General features: G+C 39.8%; 1 long non-coding RNA gene across 1 annotated transcript; it reads left to right on the top strand.

The window, feature by feature from the left end:
- Positions 1–1,587: 1,587 nt before the first annotated feature.
- Positions 1,588–13,306, top strand: LOC133246530 (uncharacterized). The gene is made up of 2 exons (XR_009736065.1): positions 1,588–5,304; positions 12,897–13,306. It is a non-coding gene; the product is annotated as an uncharacterized LOC133246530 (long non-coding RNA).
- Positions 13,307–19,561: the final 6,255 nt, after the last annotated feature.

The raw sequence follows: 19,561 nt of genomic DNA, 5'->3' as shown, positions 1-19,561 counted from the left end.
ACATTTATTGAGTGACTGCATTAGATCCTGGGGGATTCCTCAAAGAACAGGGCAGATGTGAACCCTGCCTTCAAGGACACAAAAACGTGGCCTTCAACAGTCAAGGAGTAAGGTTTTCCCCTAATTTGAGGCTCATCTCACTCTGAATGACCTCAGTGTTTTGTTTATTATTTGTTGGTCTTTAGCACTCTCCTAGGTCCCAAGCAGAGTTGCCATTACCACCTTGTGCTGTTTCACAAGTTTTCAGACTTTCTCATCCCTGCTTTGTGGTATTTTATCAATGGCTACCACCTCTGAAATTGGTATCTTAAGGATTTCTTGTAGGTCTTCATAGAACCGTTCAACTTCAGCTTCTTCAGCATTACTGGTTGGGGCATAGACTTGGATTACTGTGATATTGAATGGTTTGCCTTGGAAACGAACAGAGATCATTCTGTTGTTTTTGACATTGCATCCAACTACTGCATTTCAGACTCTTTTGTTGACCATAATGGCCACTCCATTTCTTCTGAGGGATTCCTGCCCGCAGTAGTAGATATAATGGTCATCTGAGTTAAATTCACCCATTCCATTTAGAACTAACACCCAAAAAATATGTCCTTTTCATTATAGGGGACTGGAATGCAAAAAAGTAGGAAGTCAAGAAACACCTGGAGTAACAGGCAAATTTGGCCTTGGAACACGGAATGAAGCAGGGCAAAGACTAATAGAGTTTTGCCAAGAAAATGCACTGGTCATAGCAAACACCCTCTTCCAACAACACAAGAGAAGACTCATGGACATCACCAGATGGTCAACACCAAAATCAGATTGATTATATTCTTTGCAGCCAAAGATGGAGAAGCTCTATACAGTCAACAAAAACAAGACCAGGGGCTGACTGTGGCTCAGATCATGAACTCCTTATCACCAAATTCAGACTGAAATTGAAGAAAGTAGGGAAAACCACTAGGCCATTCAGGTATGACCTAAATCAAATCCCTTATGACTATACAGTGGAAGTGAGAAATAGATTTAAGGGCCTAGATCTGATAGATAGAGTGCCTGATGAACTATGGATGGAGGTTTGTGACACTGTACAGGAGACAGGGATCAAGACCATCCCCATGGAAAAGAAATGCAAAAAGGCAAAATGGCTGTCTGGGGAGGCCTTACAAATAGCTGTGAAAAGAAGACAAGCGAAAAGCAAAGGAGAAAGGGAAAGATATAAGCATCTGAATACAGAGTTCCAAAGAATAGCAAGGAGAGATAAGAAAGCCTTCCTCAGTGATCAATGCAAAAAAATAGAGGAAAACAACAGAATGGGAAAGACTAGAGATCTCTTCAAGAAAATTAGAGATACCACAGGAACATTTCATGCAAAGATGGGCTCGATAAAGGACAGAAATGGTATGGACCTAACAGAAGCAGAAGATATTAAGAAGAGGTGGCAAGAATACACAGAAGAACTGTACAAAAAAGATCTTCATGACCCAGATAATCACAATGGTGTGATCACTCATATAGAGCCAGACATCCTGGAATGTGAAGTCAAGTGGGCCTTAGAAAGCATCACTATGAACAAAGCTAGTGGAGGTGATAGAATTCCACTTGAGCTATTTCAAATCCTGAAAGATGATGCTGTGAAAGTGCGGTACTCCATATGCCAGCAAATTTGGAAAACTCAGCAGTGGCCACGGGACTGGAAAAGGTCAGTTTTCATTCCAATCCCAAAGAAAGGCAATGCCAAAGAATGCTCAAACTGCCGCACAATTGCACTCATCTCACACGCTACTAAAGTAATGCTCAAAATTCTCCAAGCCAGGCTTCAGCAATACGTGAACCGTGAACTTCCAGATGTTTAAGCTGGTTTTAAAAGGCAGAGGAACCAGAGATCAAGTTGCCAACATTCGCTGGATCATGGAAAAAGCAAGAGAGTTCCAGAAAAACATCTATTTCTGCTTTATTGACTATGCCAAAGCCTTTGACTGTGTGGATCACAATAAACTGTGGAAAATTCTGAAAGAGATGGAAATACCAGACCACCTGACCTGCCTCTTGAGAAATCTGTATGCAGGTCAGGAAGCAACAGTTAGAACTGGACATGGAACAACAGACTGGTTCCAAATAGGAAAAGGAGTACGTCAAGGCTGTATTTTGTCACCCTGTTTATTTAACTTCTATGCAGAGTACATCATGAGAAATGCTGGACTGGAAGAAGCACAAGCTGGAATCAAGATTGCTGGGAGAAATATCAATAACCTCAGATATGCAGATGACACCACCCTTATGGCAGAAAGTGAAGAGGAACTAAAAAGCCTCTTAATGAAAGTGAAAGAGGAGAGTGAAAAAGTTGGCTTAAAGCTCAACATTCAGAAAACTAAGATCATGGCATCTGGTCCCATCACTTCATGGCAAATAGATGGGGAAACAGTGGAAACAGTGTCAGACTTTATTTTTGGGGGCTCCAAAATCACTGCAGATGGTGATTGCAGCCATGAAATTAAAAGACACTTACTCCTTGAAAGGAAAGTTATGACCAACCTAGATAGCATATTCAAAAGCAGAGACATTACTTTGCCAACAAAGGTCCATCTAGTCAAGGCTATGGTTTTTCCAGTGGTCATGTAGAGTTGGACTGTGAAGAAGGCTGAGCGCCAAAGAATTGATGCTTTTGAACTGTGGTGTTGGAGAAGACTCTTGAGAATCCCTTGGACTGCAAGGAGATCCAACCAGTCCATTCTGAAGGAGATCAGCCCTGGGATTTCTTTGGAAGGAATGATGCTAAAGCTGAAACTCCAGTACTTTGGCCACCTCATGCGAAGAGTTGACTCACTGGAAAAGACTCTGATGCTGGGAGGGACTGGGGGCAGGAGGAAAAGGGGACGACAGAGGATGAGATGGCTAGATGGCATCACTGACTCGATGGACGTGAGTCTGAGTGAACTCCGGGAGTTGGTGATGGACAGGGAGGCCTGGCATGCTTGATTTATGGGGTCACAAAGAGTTGGACATGACTGAGTGACTGAACTGAACTGAAGGATTTCTTTAAATAGCCATCAGTGTGTCATTATCTTTCCTTTGAAAAGAATAGTAGCCATGGGGAGATGGCCTTAGTGGTAGGAGGGGCAGTCATTTAGCTTGTGGCTGTATGAAGTTGAGTTTCACTCTAGGTCTCCTTAGACTTAGCTCTCACTGGCCCTGATATTGGTTCATGGAATTTCAAAGAAAGGATCCTTTCTGGATATCACGGTCAGTTTCAGCTCTCATGAGCTCAAGTACTGGACTGTTACCCTTTACTTTTCATGGTTCTCATCTCCCATCTGGCTCTTCCTTACCTGCTGATGTATTAAATCTGTTTCAGCAGAGTATCAAGGGCAGGACACCTATTCTTAGGGACTTTATTTGGTTGGTCAGTGAGAAATTGCAGAGCAAAGTGTAATATTTTCCTAGTTCCCATTGCCGTCCCTGATCAGGGCAATTGATGGTGTTGGTGGTGACAGACATGGAGAATGTGATAGAAACATATTTTGAGGTGATCCTTGCCCATGGCCATCCACAATCTATTTTAGGATGTATATCTAACTTTTAACCACAGGTGTCTGAACCAGGTTCAAGTTTCCTGTGTGTAGCTGGGGTGCAGCTGGTGTACTTCTGCCTTAGACAGGTGGGCTGGATGGCAGCCTGGGAGTGAGGGGCCCCAGAAACTGGGCTGGCTTCATGGGTGTCTGGCTATGAAGCCCCACAAATTCCATGCCTAAAAGGGCTCCAGCTGAAGTTTAAGGCTCTTCTGTCACTGTCTTGAAATTATTAATAATTTTTGAATGTTTATACATTTTAATTTTTCACAGGGCCCCCACCTTAGTCTGTTGAGGCTTCCATAACAAAATGCAATTGACTGGGTAGCTTAGAAACAACAGAAACTTATTTCTCACAGTCCTGGAGGTTGGAAGTCAGAGATCAGGAAGCCAGCATGGTCAGGTGCGGGCCCTCTTTGGGGGCTGCAGACTTGGTGGTGTTTTCTCATGTGGGGGAAGGGGTGAGGGGGTCTCCCAGTGTCTTTCTCACTCACAAGAGTAGCTCTGCTCTCATGACCTAACCACCTACTAGAGTTTCCAACCCCTGATACTGTCCTGATACTTAGGGCATTAGGGTTTCAACATGTGAATTTGAGGGAGACACATTCATATCATAGCAGTCCCACATTTATGCAGCCAGTCCTGGCTAAGTACAATCAGACAAATTGGGGTTCAAATTTGGGCTCAGCTACTTGTTAGCCATGAGATCATGAGTAAAACCTTACCTGAACTTCTGGGCCTCAGTGTCTTCATCAGTTAAATGGGACTATTTCCTCCTTATGAGAAACATTTATGTGAGAAAACATAGTTTAAAGAATGAGCATGGTACCAGGCACACTGATGAGATCTTGCTATCTATGACTCCATCCATCTATTAATTCACTTATCCAGACTGTTTGTCAGTTTATGTAAAATATTATGCTAGGTAGACCCTGTTTGGGATGCAGAATTGAGAAAAATGTGTTCTCAAAAAGTTGACAACATAATGGGAGAGATAAGACCCCCTCGGGCCACAATGGTCCCTTCCAATATAATTTAGACATAGTAATCACTTTGGAAACTGGTTATTATTTGCAGGGAGGTAGGGAGGAGGTAAGAGAAAAGTGAAGTGTAAAACTTAAGGATGAGAAGGTAAATTTTTAATTTCGGAGAGCCTGTGTCTTGGAGAAAAGTTGATGAGTGTAATCTTATTTTAGCCAATATACTAGGGAGGGAGAACATTGGTAATGTGGTTGAAGGGAGAGAGAGGAAGAAGGCCAGGAAGGGAGGTGACCAAGTCACAGATTGAGGAGAAAGAAAAGAGCAAAACTGGACCCAATAATGGGCTCGACTACAAAATGTTGGCTTAAAGCTCAACATTCAGAAAACTAAGATCATGGCATTTGGTCCCATCACTTCATGGGAAATAGATGGGGAAACAGTGGAAACAGTGTCAGACTTTATTTTTGGGGGCTCCCAAATCACTACAGAAGGTGATTGCAGCCATGAAATTAAAAGACGCTTACTCCTTGGAAGGAAAGTTATGACCAACCTAGATAGTATATTGAAAAGCAGAGATATTACTTTGCTAACAAAGGTCCATCTAGTCAAGGCTATGGTTTTTCCAGTGGTCATGTATGGATGTGAGAGTTGGACTGTGAAGAAAGCTGAGCGCCAAAGAATTGATGCTTTTGAACTGTGGTGCTGGAGAAGACTCTTGAGAGTCCCTTGGACTGCAAGGAGATCCAACCAGTCCATCCTAAAGGAGGTGAGTCCTGGGCGTTCATTGGAAGGAATGATGTTGAAGCTGAAACTCCAGTACTTTGGCCACCTTATGCGAAGAGTTGACTCATTGGAAAAGACCCTGATGCTGGGAGGGATTGGGGGCAGGAGGAGAAGGGGACAACAGAGGATGAGATGGCTGGATGGCATCACCGACTCTATGGACATGGGTTTGAATGAACTCCAGGAGTTGGTGATGGACAGGGAGGCCTGGCGTGCTGTGGTTCACGAGGTCGCAAAGAGTCAGACACGACTGAGTGACTGAACTGAACTGAACTAAATGTAACACTCTCATTGTCAAACCAAGCGATGGGCTTTAAATAATAGATTTCTGGTTTTAACCAAAACAGCTTTTATCAGGTTAAACATGAAAGCAGACTAGCAAGGCCGTACACGGGGAAATTTACCATCTTGGTTTAATAAACGCGTTTACGTGCTGTGTTGAAACAGTGCAACTTCCTTAATCCAATATCTGATGAAGGAGCAAGGAGAGAAGAATTAATTTGCCACACACTAATTAAAGAGGGGTATGCACTGTATATACAGTGAAAGTCTCTGAAATGAATATTTGATAAACAATATCTGGTAAATTAAAAACCTGAAATGTTAAATTAAATGCAAATTAAAAATCTGGAATGTTAGATTAATTAAATACAGAAAACTGCATCAAATAACATTACAGGTCTCAGTTAAATCAGGGAGAAAAAAAAGCCAAGTTACCCAGCATCACATCTTGTCAGCGTGTGCTTCTGATTCACCTGTTGGGAATAAATGAGGGCTGACAGGAGTGCTGGCTTTATTTGTGAATTACATGTGGCATGCAGGAACACTTTTACTTGTGAAGCTAAGTCAGGGATAAATTGAACTTTTTACTTTATCATGGAAAAAATGCTAGGAGATTTATTCAAGTCACTAGGTTTTCTTCTAGCTTGAGATAAGGACAAATTGTTACTACATAGAAGGACCTCTCTAAGGCAGTGATTCACACTGTGTGGAGGCCGAGTTTATATTTGATGTGCAGCAGAGGAGTGAGCTTGGAGAAGCAGGCTCAGAATGTTCCTGGAGACCTGCCTCTTGCTGTGGCTTTTCTCTGGAAGAAGGACTGAAATGTCTCAGTTGTCCTATGGACATGAGCCACATGGCCCTGTAAAGACATCTAATAGGTGAGGCCAGACACACTTTCTTCTTTTTCGAGAAGAGGAGATGTCTCTAAACCATCACCTATTGTCATCTGACAGTTTCAACACAATCAATTTCAGCAGGTCCTTTGGATTCGAAATTCTGCTCTTGCCACTGACTACTGATGATTCTGGGCAGGACACTCCTTTTCCCTTTCCTATTTTCCCACCTGTTAGCTAAGGTTGGGGATACTGACACTGCAGAGAGTCGCTGGCAGAAATAACAAATAAGCCTGAGTGCTTTATAATTTTGGTTCTAACTCTTGTAAATTAATGAGCATTCTAAAGCTGTCACAGACTGCCAAAGTAGTTTTGCTTAGTCTAAGTCTCTGGGTGTGTATGAACACTTGAGATATATAATTTATTTTTTTAAATGAATAAAGGTATGTTTAGTGGATTGGAAAATTCACAAAATAGATTATTTTCACCTTCTATTGGGTTGCATAATACCTTGTTCATATCTCTGTTTTGGCACTTTTCGGGGGCACTTATTTTGCATTGCCATGTTTTCAAACCTCTTAAATTGCATTCATTTAAAATAACACCAGTAATATATGAAGAGATTCTCTTTAAAATATTAAAAAAATACAGATAAAGATAAAGACTCTTGGACCAAAACCTACAAGCGACATATATCCCCATTGTTGGTTTGGTGTGTATTCTTTTAGACCTTTTACTTTACATGTGTTTACAAATATATAAACCTAGAGAAATACATAATTTTTAAGTTAAAAAAGTGTTTATGTAAGTATTTTTTGTGCTGTATCCATTATTTGACAACTTGCTTATTTTTTTCTAAACTGTACAATGTCTTGGAGAATCTTGTATCTTTGAATTATAGGTGTATTTCATCCTTCCTTCACTGCTGCACAGCATGCCATGGCTGTATCGTAACTTATTTAACTATTTCTGTATTGATGACGCATATGTTGTTTCCAATTCTTTGCTAACATACAACAATATTTCTCTAGAAATATAATGGAGAAATAGAGTCTATGGTAGGCATGTTTAAAAGTGTAACACTTTAAATATTTTAAATGTACGGTGTTGCAGAAAAACCAGAATGAACTTTTTGGCCACCCCAGTAGATTCTGCTGACTTGCCTTTGAAAGTGCATGAGCAGCTTTATGGTCTCACTAGTAACATATAAGAATATTTGCTTTCCCACAGCCTCAAGACTGAATACTACCAGATATGTTAACTTTTGAATATGGATGGAACCAAGAAGGTTTATATTTTTATTGGTCATTTGTAGCTGATATAATCTTAACTGGTGCATATGGGTGCTATTCCAGGTGAAGGGTTCAAGGGAGGCTTTTTGGAAAAAGAGGTCATTTGAACTGAGTCTTTAAGGAAAGAAGAGATAGGATGTGAAAGAAAAAGTAAATCACTGGAGACAGGAAAAGAGGGGACCCAAGTGACTCCTGCTGAGCTTTCCTCAGCAGCTGAGAACAGGGTGAGGAAGAAGTAGGGAGAAAGCTGGACTGTCCTTGCCTTGGAGTCTGGCTTGTTTGCCATACCTTTCCCAATACACTGTGAACAACAAAGGCTGTGCTTGCAGCCAGGAGTCAATGGATCCAGAGATGGGGGTGACTTGGTCACTGGGGAGAAATAAACTGTTGAGGGCTCATTCAGTTACATATCTGGTGGGTGATGTTGGCTGTAGCCTGGGAACCCAGCTGGGTCTATTGGCCAGAGCATCTTCTTAGGGCTTCTTTGTCTGGCTGTTTTTGATGTCTTTACAGCATGGTAGTTAGGTCCTAGGAGTGAATATTCCAGAAGAACCAGGGAGAAGCTATATCATCTTGTAAGATTAGTGTCAGAAGTCACATAGCATCACTTCTGCAACAAACAAAAGCCCAGATTTGAGGGAATGGAACATAAACCCCACATCTTTTATATTTATTTATTTATTTGGTTGTGCCAGGTCTTGGTTGAGGCACTTGGAATCTTTTTTCTTTGTTGCTGCATGTGAGATCTAGTTCCCTGACCAAAAATTGAACCAAGCCCCTCTGCATTGGGAATGCAGAGTCTTAGCCACTGGACCACCAGGGAAATTCCATAAACCCCTCATTTTGGTGGGAGAAGCTTCAGTACATTATAGTAAGAGCATATAGGATGGCGGATAGCGTTGCAGCCATTTTTGGAAAAATACCATCCCTCAGAATTTTGTGGTTGCTGTTTAGTCACTAAATCATGTCCAATTCAGGCTCCTCTGTCCAGTGGAATTCTCTAGGTAAGCATACCGGAGTGGGTTGCCATTTCCTTCTCCAGGGGATCTCTTTGACCCAGGAACTGAACCCTCGTCTCCTGCATTGCAAGTGGACTCTTTGCCACTGAGCCACTGAGGGAGTCCATCTCCCAGAATATATTTCCCTTAAAGAGACACTGAAATCCTTATGAGAAACCCATTGCTGAAAAGAGTGATAATCTTCCACAGGGAGCTTGATGTATGAAACATTCCATCGTAGAAGATAATGTGATAATTGATTTGATATTGAGGAGGCTTGAGTTATGGTCTTAGTTTTACCATTATGTTATCCTTTAAAATTGGGACCATTATGTAACATCTTCAGGCTTCAGTTTTCTCACCTGTAACTAAGAAGGTGATGACTTCTACTTCTAAACATAGATAAAGCGGATCACAATTAGCCCATATATTTCGGATGGCTTGCTAGCTTTCTGCGTCAACCTGAGAGAGCTTGTGATCTCTTTTCTAAACAACACATAGATCAGATGGTGCTTGATAGCAAGAGATTTGAGAACATCCAGCGTCACAATGATATATTTGTAACTGAGATAGAGTTGGAATTTCCTTTGAGAAAGTTTACAAGTTGAGGGCTCAGATTTAATGAATTTTTTGAAAAGTCCATTAAAAATCCATCAAATGTTGCCATGGAGATATTCTGGATTAAAAATTAGACCAGAATCTAAACTGATAGTTTAAAATAATTCCCCTAGTTACAAATAATATCAGATCAGTTTTTAAACTAACTCAATTAGCGAGACTATGTACTAGATTTTAAGGATCATTCCTATATGATAAAATCAGACCATTTAAGAGAGAAGAGGGGCGGGCAACTGAATTAGCCTTAATGGCACTTACAAAGTTTCTTCTTTCTTAAGTACTCGGTTAATCCCAGGCAGGAAGCAATACTGGTTCAGTTTAGTCACTCTGTTGTATCTGACTCTTTGTGACCTCAGGGACTGTAGCACACCAGGCTTCTCTGTTCATCACCAACTCCCAAAGCTTGCTCAAACTCATGTCGATCAAGTCAGTGATGATGTCAATCAAGTCAGGGATGTCATCCAACCATCTCATCCTCTGTCATCCCTTTCATCTCCTTCCTTCAATCGTGCCCAGCATCGGGGTCTTTTCCAGTGAGTCAGTTCTTCGCATCAGGTGGCCAAACTATTGGAGTTTCAGTTTCAGCATCAGTCTTTCCAAAGAATATTCAGGACTGATCTCCTTTAGGATTGATTGGTTGGATCTCCTTGCAATCCAAGGAACTCTCAAGAGTCTTCTCCAACACCACAGTTCAGAAGCATCAGTTCTTTGGTTCTCAGCCTTTTGTATGGTCTAAGTGTCACATTCATACATGACTACTGGAAAAACCATAGCTTTGACTATACAGACCTTTGTTGGCAATGTGATGTCTCTGTTTTTTAATATGCTGTCTAGGTTTGTCATAGCTTTTGTTCCAAGGAGCAAGTGTCTTTTAATTTCATGGCTGCAGTCACCGTCTATGTCTGCAGTGATTTTGGAGCCCAAGAAAATAAAGTCTGTCACTGTTTCCATTGTTTCCCCATTTATTTGCCATGAAGTGATGTGACCAATGTCATGATCTTCATTTTTTTGAATGCTGAGTTTTAAGCCAGCTTTTTCAGTCTCCTCTTTCACCTTCATCAAGAGGCTCTTTAGTTCTTCTTCGCTTTCTGCCATAAGGGTGGTGTCATCTGCATATCTGAGATTATTGATATTTTTCTCTGCAATCTTGATTCCAGCTTGTGCTTCATCCAGCCTGGCATTTTGCATGATATATTCTGCATGTAAGTTAAATAAGCAGGGTGACAATATATAGCCTTGACGTACTCCTTTCCCAATTTGGAACCAGTCTGTTATTTCATGTCCAGTTCTAACTGTTGCTTCTTGACCTGCATACAGATTTCTCAGGAGGCAGGTAAGGTGGCCTAGTAGTTCCATTTCTTTAAGAATTTTCCACAGTTTGTTGTGATCTACCCAAAGATTTTGGCATAGTCAATGAAGCAGAAGTGGATGTTTTTCTGGAACTTTCTTGCTTTTTCTATGATCCCATGGATGTTGGCAATTTGATCTCTGGTTCTCTGCTCTTTCCAAATCCAGCTGGAACATCTGGAAATTCACAGTTCACATAAAATTGAAGCCTCACTTGGAGAATTTTGAGCATCACTTTGCTAGGGTGTGAGATGAGTGCAATTGCGCGGTAGTTTGAACATTCCTTGGCGTTGCCTTTCTTTGGGATTGGAATGAAAACTGACCTTTTCCAGTCCTGTGGCCACTGCTGAGTTTTCCCAATTTGCTGTTACATTAGGTGCAGCACTTTCACAGCCTCATCTTTTAGGATTTAAAATAGTTCGGCTGAAATTCCATCACCTCCACTAGCTTTGTTCATAGTGATGCTTCCTAAGGCCCACTTGACTTCACATTCCAGGATGTCTGGCTCTAGGTGAGTGATCACACTATCATGATTATCTGGGTCATGAAGATCTTTTTTGTACAGTTCTTCTGTGTATTCTTGCCACTTCTTAATATCTACTGCTTCTGTTAGGTCCATACCATTTCTGTCCTTTATTGAGCCCATCTTTGCATGAAATGTTCCCTTGGTATCTCTAATTTTCTTGAAGAGATCTCTAGTCTTTCCCATTCTATTGTTTTCCTCTATTTCTTTACATTGATCACTGAGGAAGGCTTTCTTATCTCTCCTTGGTATTCTTTGTAACTCTGCATTCAGATGGATTTATCTTTCCTTTTCTCCTTTACATTTAGTTTCTCTTCTTTTCTCAGCTATTTTCAAGGCCTCCTCAGATCTGTTTGGATTTTGCCTTTTTGCATTTCTTTTCTTGGGGATGGTCTTGATCACCACCTCCTGTACAATGTCATAGTTCCTCAGACACGCTATCAATCTAATCCCTTGAATATATTTATCACTTTCACTGTAAGGGATTTGATTTAGGTCATACCTGAATGGTCTAGTGGTTTTCCCTACTTTCTTCAATTTAAGTTCAAATTTTGCTTACTTTTAAATAAACAACATAGACTAATGTTTTTAAAGTAATACATCCCCTGAGACTAATGTTGAAATTGAGAAGAACCCATTAATAATTAAAGTTGCTTCACTCCTTCAATGAAAAATGAAGACTGTAGATAAGACTCTCTCTAAATAAAAATATTTTATATGTGTACATATACTTGTGGGTGTACACATTGACATGTCTTTTTTATGTACACACTGTGTGTGATAACATTCTAGGGTACATGAGGTAGAAAGTAGAGCATGATGCAAAGGAGTAAAACCTCAATTGTATGAAGATACTTATCAAAGTCTCAGATTAAATGCAACTCAAGGAACAACTACAAGGGTATGATCTGTTTAATAAGCTATCTTGTGTATGGAAATAAAACATATAGAAGAACTTAAGACACAAACCCCTCCCAGAACATGCATGTGCATGCATATTCACAATTAAAGAATTACTGCAATTAATATCAATCCTTTGCTTTCCTTTTCTCTTTAGTACTAAGCCAATTCTATCTTGAGATTTTTTACTCATGAAGAAAAAAATGTCTCCATGTTTGTGGACCATACTCCCCCCACCCAAGCACAACATGAGATTGGTCCAAAAATAAAGTTGCAGATTTGCATTCTGTAGTAATTAAAAAGGAAACTTCCTATATACAAGTAACTTTTCCCTGTAGGTATAGTCAATTTCCCACAGCAATAGAAGATATAATTATACTGATGTAAATCACAGCCAGATGCCTGGGAGGGATTGGCCTTTCACCTTCTTTAATTCATTGAAAGATCTTATCTTTTTGACAGGTACTGTCAGGCAGAGCAAGGGGCTGGGAGGCAGTATATTTTTCTGGTAACTAATTTGCTTGGAGGAAAAAAGTATTCATTGCAAACACTCGAAAGCAGTGAGATAATCCAGGTTTAGCAGAAAATTCTCTACCTCTTTTTTCTGGGAGGGGGCACCTTAATAATTGTCCTTGTGTGCCCCGTCCTGGCTCCCTCTCTGTCCTCTTGGTCTCTCTCTCCTCCATAAAACACTAACCATTCTTTTGGACTTCATGTTTCCAAAATATTTGTAAAGAAATGTGTATATATTTACACACACATATTTTTTTCTTCTTCTTTAGGATGAATCCTGTTGCCAGCTTTTTGGTTTTATATTGTTTGTACAGAAAAATTAACACTGGAAAAAGCCACGTTCTGAGAAGGACTTTCTACCCCAACCACATCTGACTTCCTTTCACAGTTGCTTCTGGGTTTGCTTCTTCTATTCAAGAGTCATTCATTTTCTTTTGGGCAAAACCACCCAGAGTATAAAGTTGGATGTCTAGGATCGCATGAGAGTCAAAGCAGCTCCAGTGACTGATGGGAGTTGGTGCGGAGAACCCAAGAAGCGGAAGGAGATGGAGCATCAGCCACCCAACTGGAAATGAAAACATGCTTTAAGTTTGGTAGTTTCTCCTACCCTCCCCCACATTCCTTTTATTTCTGTGGCAAAACTTGAAACAAAGCTACAGTAAAAATGCTTTTCATTTGGTGGGTGGTGGAGGTTCTGACTCAGTTTTTGCAAACATGACATTGCTTGAACCCTGAGATGAATGCTCCCATGGGATTCTGGAGAAACAAAGCTGCCTGCTCCGTCGCATGGCATGGTCCCTTTGGGAATTCCAGCCGAGCTGGGGCGGTGGCCTCACAGGTGCAGGTCTTCTGAGGCACCTGAATGGAAGCGCCAAAGTTCAAAGAGGTTTTGAACTTTAGATTCAGGCTTTCTTGCTTGCATTTAGCCCATTTGGATATCAGGTTTAATTAAGTCTGGATCTACTAAAGCAGAATTTCCCAACTCTCTCACTAATAAACTAGATTATGTTAGTAGAGAAAGTACCCAATACAAGTTTTTTTTTTTTTTTTTTCCGGCCTCATCCTGAGGCATGTGGGATATTAGTTCTCCTACCAGGGATGGAACCCGTACTTCCTGCAGTGGAAGTGTGGAGTCTTAATCTCTGAACTGCCAGGGAAATCCCCAGTATAGGGAATTATTAAATAAATTATAATATGTCCATATAATGGGATAGTACATAGCTATTAAAAGTGGAGCAATAGAAGATAATGTAAAAGTTTCATGATATGTTGTTATACAACCAAAAAAAATTATAAATCTGTGATACAATATTATCCCAGTTTGGGGGAAAATGGAAAGATAAAGAAGGGAAAAAGGTAAATCCATATAGAAAGATTGGAAGATGAATTCCAAAATGTTAAAGTGCTAGCCTGGCATTAGTTGTCTATGCTCTGTGGGACAGCATGGAATTTAATTTTTTCTTTTTGTTTATCTGAATTTGAAGATACAGAGAATATGTGTTACTTTGGTAGTAATAATAATGATAATACTATAATTTAAGAAAAGAAACATTATATGGTACTCTTAGAGCTTCTCAGCTTTAGCATCAGCCCTGGGTGTTCTTTGGAAGAAATGATGCTAAAGCTGAAACTCCAGTACTTTGGCCACCTCATGCAAAGAGTTGACTCATTGGAAAAGACTCTGATGCTGGGAGGGATTGGGAGCGGGAGGAGAAGGGGACGACAGAGGATGAGATGGCTGGATGGCATCACTGACTCAATGGACGTGAGTCTGAGTGAACTCTGGGAGATGGTGATAGACAGGGAGGCCTGGCATGCTGCGATTCATGCGGTTGCAAAGAGTTGGACACGACTGAGTGACTGAACTGAACTCAGAGCTTCTCACTTTTGTGTTTGGCAGTTGGCATCTTGTGGCATAATTATGGGAAGATCAAATGGCAGAAAGTACCCAGAAATTCTCTTAAAAAGCCATAGCCTTTACTATGTTGCCATTCATGCTCATTCCCAGTTCCAAGTCCATGTGATGGTAGATAAAGACATTGGCTGGGTCCTGGTTTATATGTGGGGGTTTGAGGTTTCATAAGCCAGGGTGACACTGACTTTGTCACAGAAAGGAAATATTTTATCCAAGTATTTGTTGCTGATGAATATTCTGAGGATGAAAAAATTCTTGTCCAAATGTTTGAGGTTAAATAGTTCATTTATTCCCAGTCAACACGGTAGTCTATTTTAGTGTTCAGAAATACTGAGTAGAGACTCTGCCAACTCTTTGTCTTAGAGATATGCAGTGGGTGAATGGACAGTTGGCCTCATTGCTGAGTGGCAGCGTTTTAGGTGAGCCATGGAACCGTGAATTCAGGGTCCCCTCATGCCCCATTGGCTAAGTGAGCTCTCATCTGACATTTTTGGTCAACAAAGCCTTTGGCTTCACTAGACTAGGAGGCAGACTATTATGTACTCACGGTCCTCTGTGGAGGCATCCCACATGCTTTATTTCATCTTTACACAAACTCTGCAAGGTGGACGTGATTATCCTTCCCCTTACAGACAAGGAAACTGAGGCTCAGAGAACTTAAGTCATTAGTCCTGAAACTTCCAGTGCTTGGAATCCAAATCTGTCTGGCTGAAAACCTGATGCCAGTACAATCACTAATACCATGATTTCATTGTATTCACAATCCCCCAGCCTTGATTATTTTCAAGTGGCCTATTTAAATCCTTATCAGTTTATACTGTTATGTTGGCCCTTTCACTTTCTTTCCTCCTTACTTTTATCCATTCTGTTTTATTTCTCTCTCTTTTTTAATCTTTTAAACAAAGAAAAACATTTAAATTGAAGAAAATGTATCAGGCAATTTCATTCATTGTGCTCTACTCTGTAGCCTACCAAAGATATCATTTGCTCCATTTAAAAAGGTAAGGGACTTCCTCGGTGGTCCAGTAATTAAGAACCAACCTTGCAATGTGGGGCATGTGGGTTCAATCCTTGGTCAGGGAGTTAAGCTCCCACATGCCTTGGAGCAGCTAAACCCGAGAGCCGTAAGAGACCCTGTGCACCACAACACAGACTGTGTGCCTCAACTAGGACCTGATGCAGCCAAATAGATAAATATTTAACAAAGTAAAAGTTATGCAGCTGTAGCTTCTCATTTTCAACCCAGGTTATTGTATTAAACTTTTACTTTACTGATGGGAGAAGGGTAAGATAAAAATTAACAAATATAGATACCATTTATTTTCAAAAACCCCTCTTTATTAAGGAAGATTTTTAAACAAATATAAATAGAAAAATAGTATAATGAAACCCCATGAACCCATCACACTCAGCTTCAACTCAGGAACATTCTTATTTCACCTAAATCCTCCATTCCCACGTCCCATATTATTTTGAAACAAACCCCAGATATCATACTGTTTCATCCATAGGTAATGAAGCACATATCTCAGAAAATAAAGCCTCTAAATAAAAACACAGAGTACTATTATCATATCTCAAAAAATTAACAATAATTCTTTAATATCATCAAATACCTAGTCACTATTTTAATTTGCAATTGTCTCACAAATTTCCTTTTTTATAAGTTTATTGAAATCAGCGGTCATATGCAGTTCACACATGATTTGTTGATGTTTTTTGTCTCTTTAATCTATATGTTTCTCTCCTTTCCCCCCTCTCTCTCTTCATGTGATGTTATTTACTTGCTGAAGAAATGAGACTGTTTGCCTGTAGAACTGTTCATTTCTGGATTTTGTAGACTGTATCCCTGCAGTGTACCTAACATATTCCTCTACTTTCCATCTGTGTTTCTTATAAATTGGTATGTGGATCTAGAGGCTTGGTCAGATTCAGGCACTTTGGGGACAGGTCACTGGACTAAGGGTCAGGAGACACTTTTGGTTCAAGCCCTGGCTCAGTTATTTCCAAGAAGGACTCTAGACAAAATTGGATCTCTCTAGAAGCACAAGCTGGAATCAAGATTGCCGGGAGAAATATCAATAACCTCAGATATGCAGATGACACCACCCTTATGGCAGAAAGTGAAGAGGAACTCAAAAGCCTCTTGATGAAAGTGAAAGAGGAGAGTAAAAAGTTGGCTTAAAGCTCAACATTCAGAAAACAAAGATCATGGCATCTGGTCCCATCACTTCATGGGAAATAGATGGGGAAACAGTGGAAACAGTGTCAGACTTTATTTTTTTGGGCTCCAAAATCACTGCAGATGGTGACTGCAGCCATGAAATTAAAAGACGCTTACTCCTTGGAAGGAAAGTTATGTCCAACCTAGATAGCATATTCAAAAGCAGAGACATTACTTTGTCAAGAAAGGTCCATCTAGTCAAGGCTATGGTTTTTCCAGTAGTCATGTATGGATGTGAGAGTTGGACTGTGAAGAAGGCTGAGCGCGGGAGAATTGATGCTTTTGAACTGTGGTGTTGGAGAAGACTCTTGAGAGTCCCTTGGACTGCAAGGAGATCCAACCAATCCATCCTAAAGGAGATGAGTCCTGGGTGTTCATTGGAAGGACTGATGCTGAAGCTGAAACTCCAATACTTTGGCCACCTCATGGGAAGAATTGACTCATTGGAAAAGACCCTGATGCTGGGAGGGATTGGGGACAGGAGGAGAAGGGGACAACAGAGGATGAGATGGCTGGATGGCATCACTGACTCGATGGACATGAGTTTGGGTAAACTCTGGGAGTTGGTGATGAACGGGGAGGTCTGGCATGCTGTGATTCGTGGGGTCGCAAAGAGTTGGACCCGACTGAGCGACTAAACTGAACTGAAGTCTCAGATACTCCATTTGTCAAATGAAAATGGATACGCCTTTGCCATCTCTCCAGGATTGTGTTGAAAATCAAATAAGACCATGCCAGCTGATCCCCTTACAGCTTTATTCAAATGAAAAACATTTCAACTGATATTTATTTTTTTAATTGTGAAAAATACCATAGTTAAGAAAAAAATTTAAATTATGTATCATATCTTCTTAACACCTTATTTTTTATTTTTGCATATTTTTTCTGGTTATTACTCACATATCAAATTTTTATAGATTTGAAATCATGTTAGGATACCATTTTATACTTAATATTTGTAGCTTAATAATTTTTAATTAATATGGTTCTGGGTTGCTGTATTATCTTTATAAGTATTGTTTGTTAAAACCATGGTTGAACATTTAAGTGATTTCACTTTTACATATGAAACTGCCACAAACATATTTGTGCATGATTTATTTCCTTAGAATAAACCCCCAGGGATGTGATGACTGGGTGAAACTATATGGGCATTTTTATGGCTCTTAATAGATTTTGCCATATTGCTTTCCAAAGGCTAGTAACAATGAACCTGACACCAGCAATGAATGTGTGTCATTTAAAGTGATTATTTTAAATCAATTATTCACCAGCCATGTGTGAAGGCATGTCCCAGGATCCTTGTCTGCCAGGACCTTCCATTTCTGACTCATTCATTCATAAGAAATAAGTAAATAAAACAAAGAGACTGTGTATGATGAATAAACAAGAGTTCTAATAGTTCAGATTCTAGAAAAAAAAGTAGGTTGTTGTTGCATGTAATGCTCATTTGCCTGTTTGGTTTTATAGATTTGTTGATATTTTTCCAAATTTTCTGGAACATACAGAGAATCAATACATACTACATTATCTGAATCTTTTGTAAAAGTATATATAGAAATAAGATTTTTTTTCTCATCCTCAGGATGAGATCATCAGGAGATTTCTTTTTTATACCAAGCAAAATCTTTTTTTTTTTGGTTTTGTTTTAGGGATGCTGGTTAGGTAGATTATGTTTCAAAAGAATGACCAAACTCTGAGTAGATACTAATATGCATGTATACTTTCAAATTATGGAATTATAGTAACATCTATCTTCTGTGCCTATAGATCTTTTAGCTTTCAAAGCTCTTTCACATGCTTTTCTTATGACCCTCACAGCATTGCCTGGGCTAGGTATGATGAGGAGACTGAGGTACAAGGAAACTTACCTAAGATTGCTTTCTTTCTGGGACTGCCAAGGCCTCCTGGCTATTTCCACTGAATTGTACAGTCTTTAAAAATACTCTCTTATGGGAATTTCCTGGTGGTCCAGTGGTTAGGATTCTAGGCTCTTGTTGCAGAAGGCCTGTTTGAGTTCTGTTCCTGGTCAGGGAACTGAAATCCCACTAGCAGTACAACCAAAAAAAAAAGGTTAAAAAATACCCTTTCATATCAGTTCTGTGCTTTTCAATTAGCATTTGAAAAACTTATGGTTATATAGAATTGACTTGTTTTTTAAAAATGCTTTTTTTGCAAAATGGCATTGGCTTTTTCCTCACAACAGCTGTGGGCTGAAGGGAGTTCTTTAGTCATGGCCATCCATAGCTGTCATATGCTGAGTGACTAGTAAGTCTGAGGCACTTTTTACTGTTTCAATCCCCATTACAGCTCTGTGAAGAAGTTGATGTCATCACTCACTATTCACAGGTGAGAAAACGGCAATTCACACAGAAGTAAAGAAATTTTTCAATTTCATGGAGCTAGGAGGTAACAGAGCTAGAACTTGAACCCAGACCCTTTCAATTGGAATCAAATCTTTCATCCGTTCTCTTGTTTTCCTCAGGGATCACTTTTCATTTAGTTAATACATTAATTTTTTCTTATTATAAAAGAAATATATCTTTATTAAACAGCATTTGGAAACATAGAAAATTCTATTTACACAATGTCAGGTCATGCTTTGTCATGCAGAGTATCAAATCTAAGATACTGTAAAGACATATTTAATTAGCTGTCATCCCAAAGATGAAAGCATGCAGTTTAAGCCTCTAGTCAGCAACTTTTTGTCCCCTAGAAGTCTAGCTTTCTCTAAAGCTTAAAGGTTTAACTCGTTAAATCCCACCTACCTGTCTTATGTACTCTTCAGTTTCCGG

The sequence above is a fragment of the Bos javanicus genome, chromosome 1 (assembly GCF_032452875.1).
Source record: "Bos javanicus breed banteng chromosome 1, ARS-OSU_banteng_1.0, whole genome shotgun sequence".
Classification (NCBI taxonomy): domain Eukaryota; kingdom Metazoa; phylum Chordata; class Mammalia; order Artiodactyla; family Bovidae; genus Bos; species Bos javanicus.
Note: the sequence above shows the minus strand (reverse complement) of the source record. Positions and strands in the feature narration are given on the sequence as shown.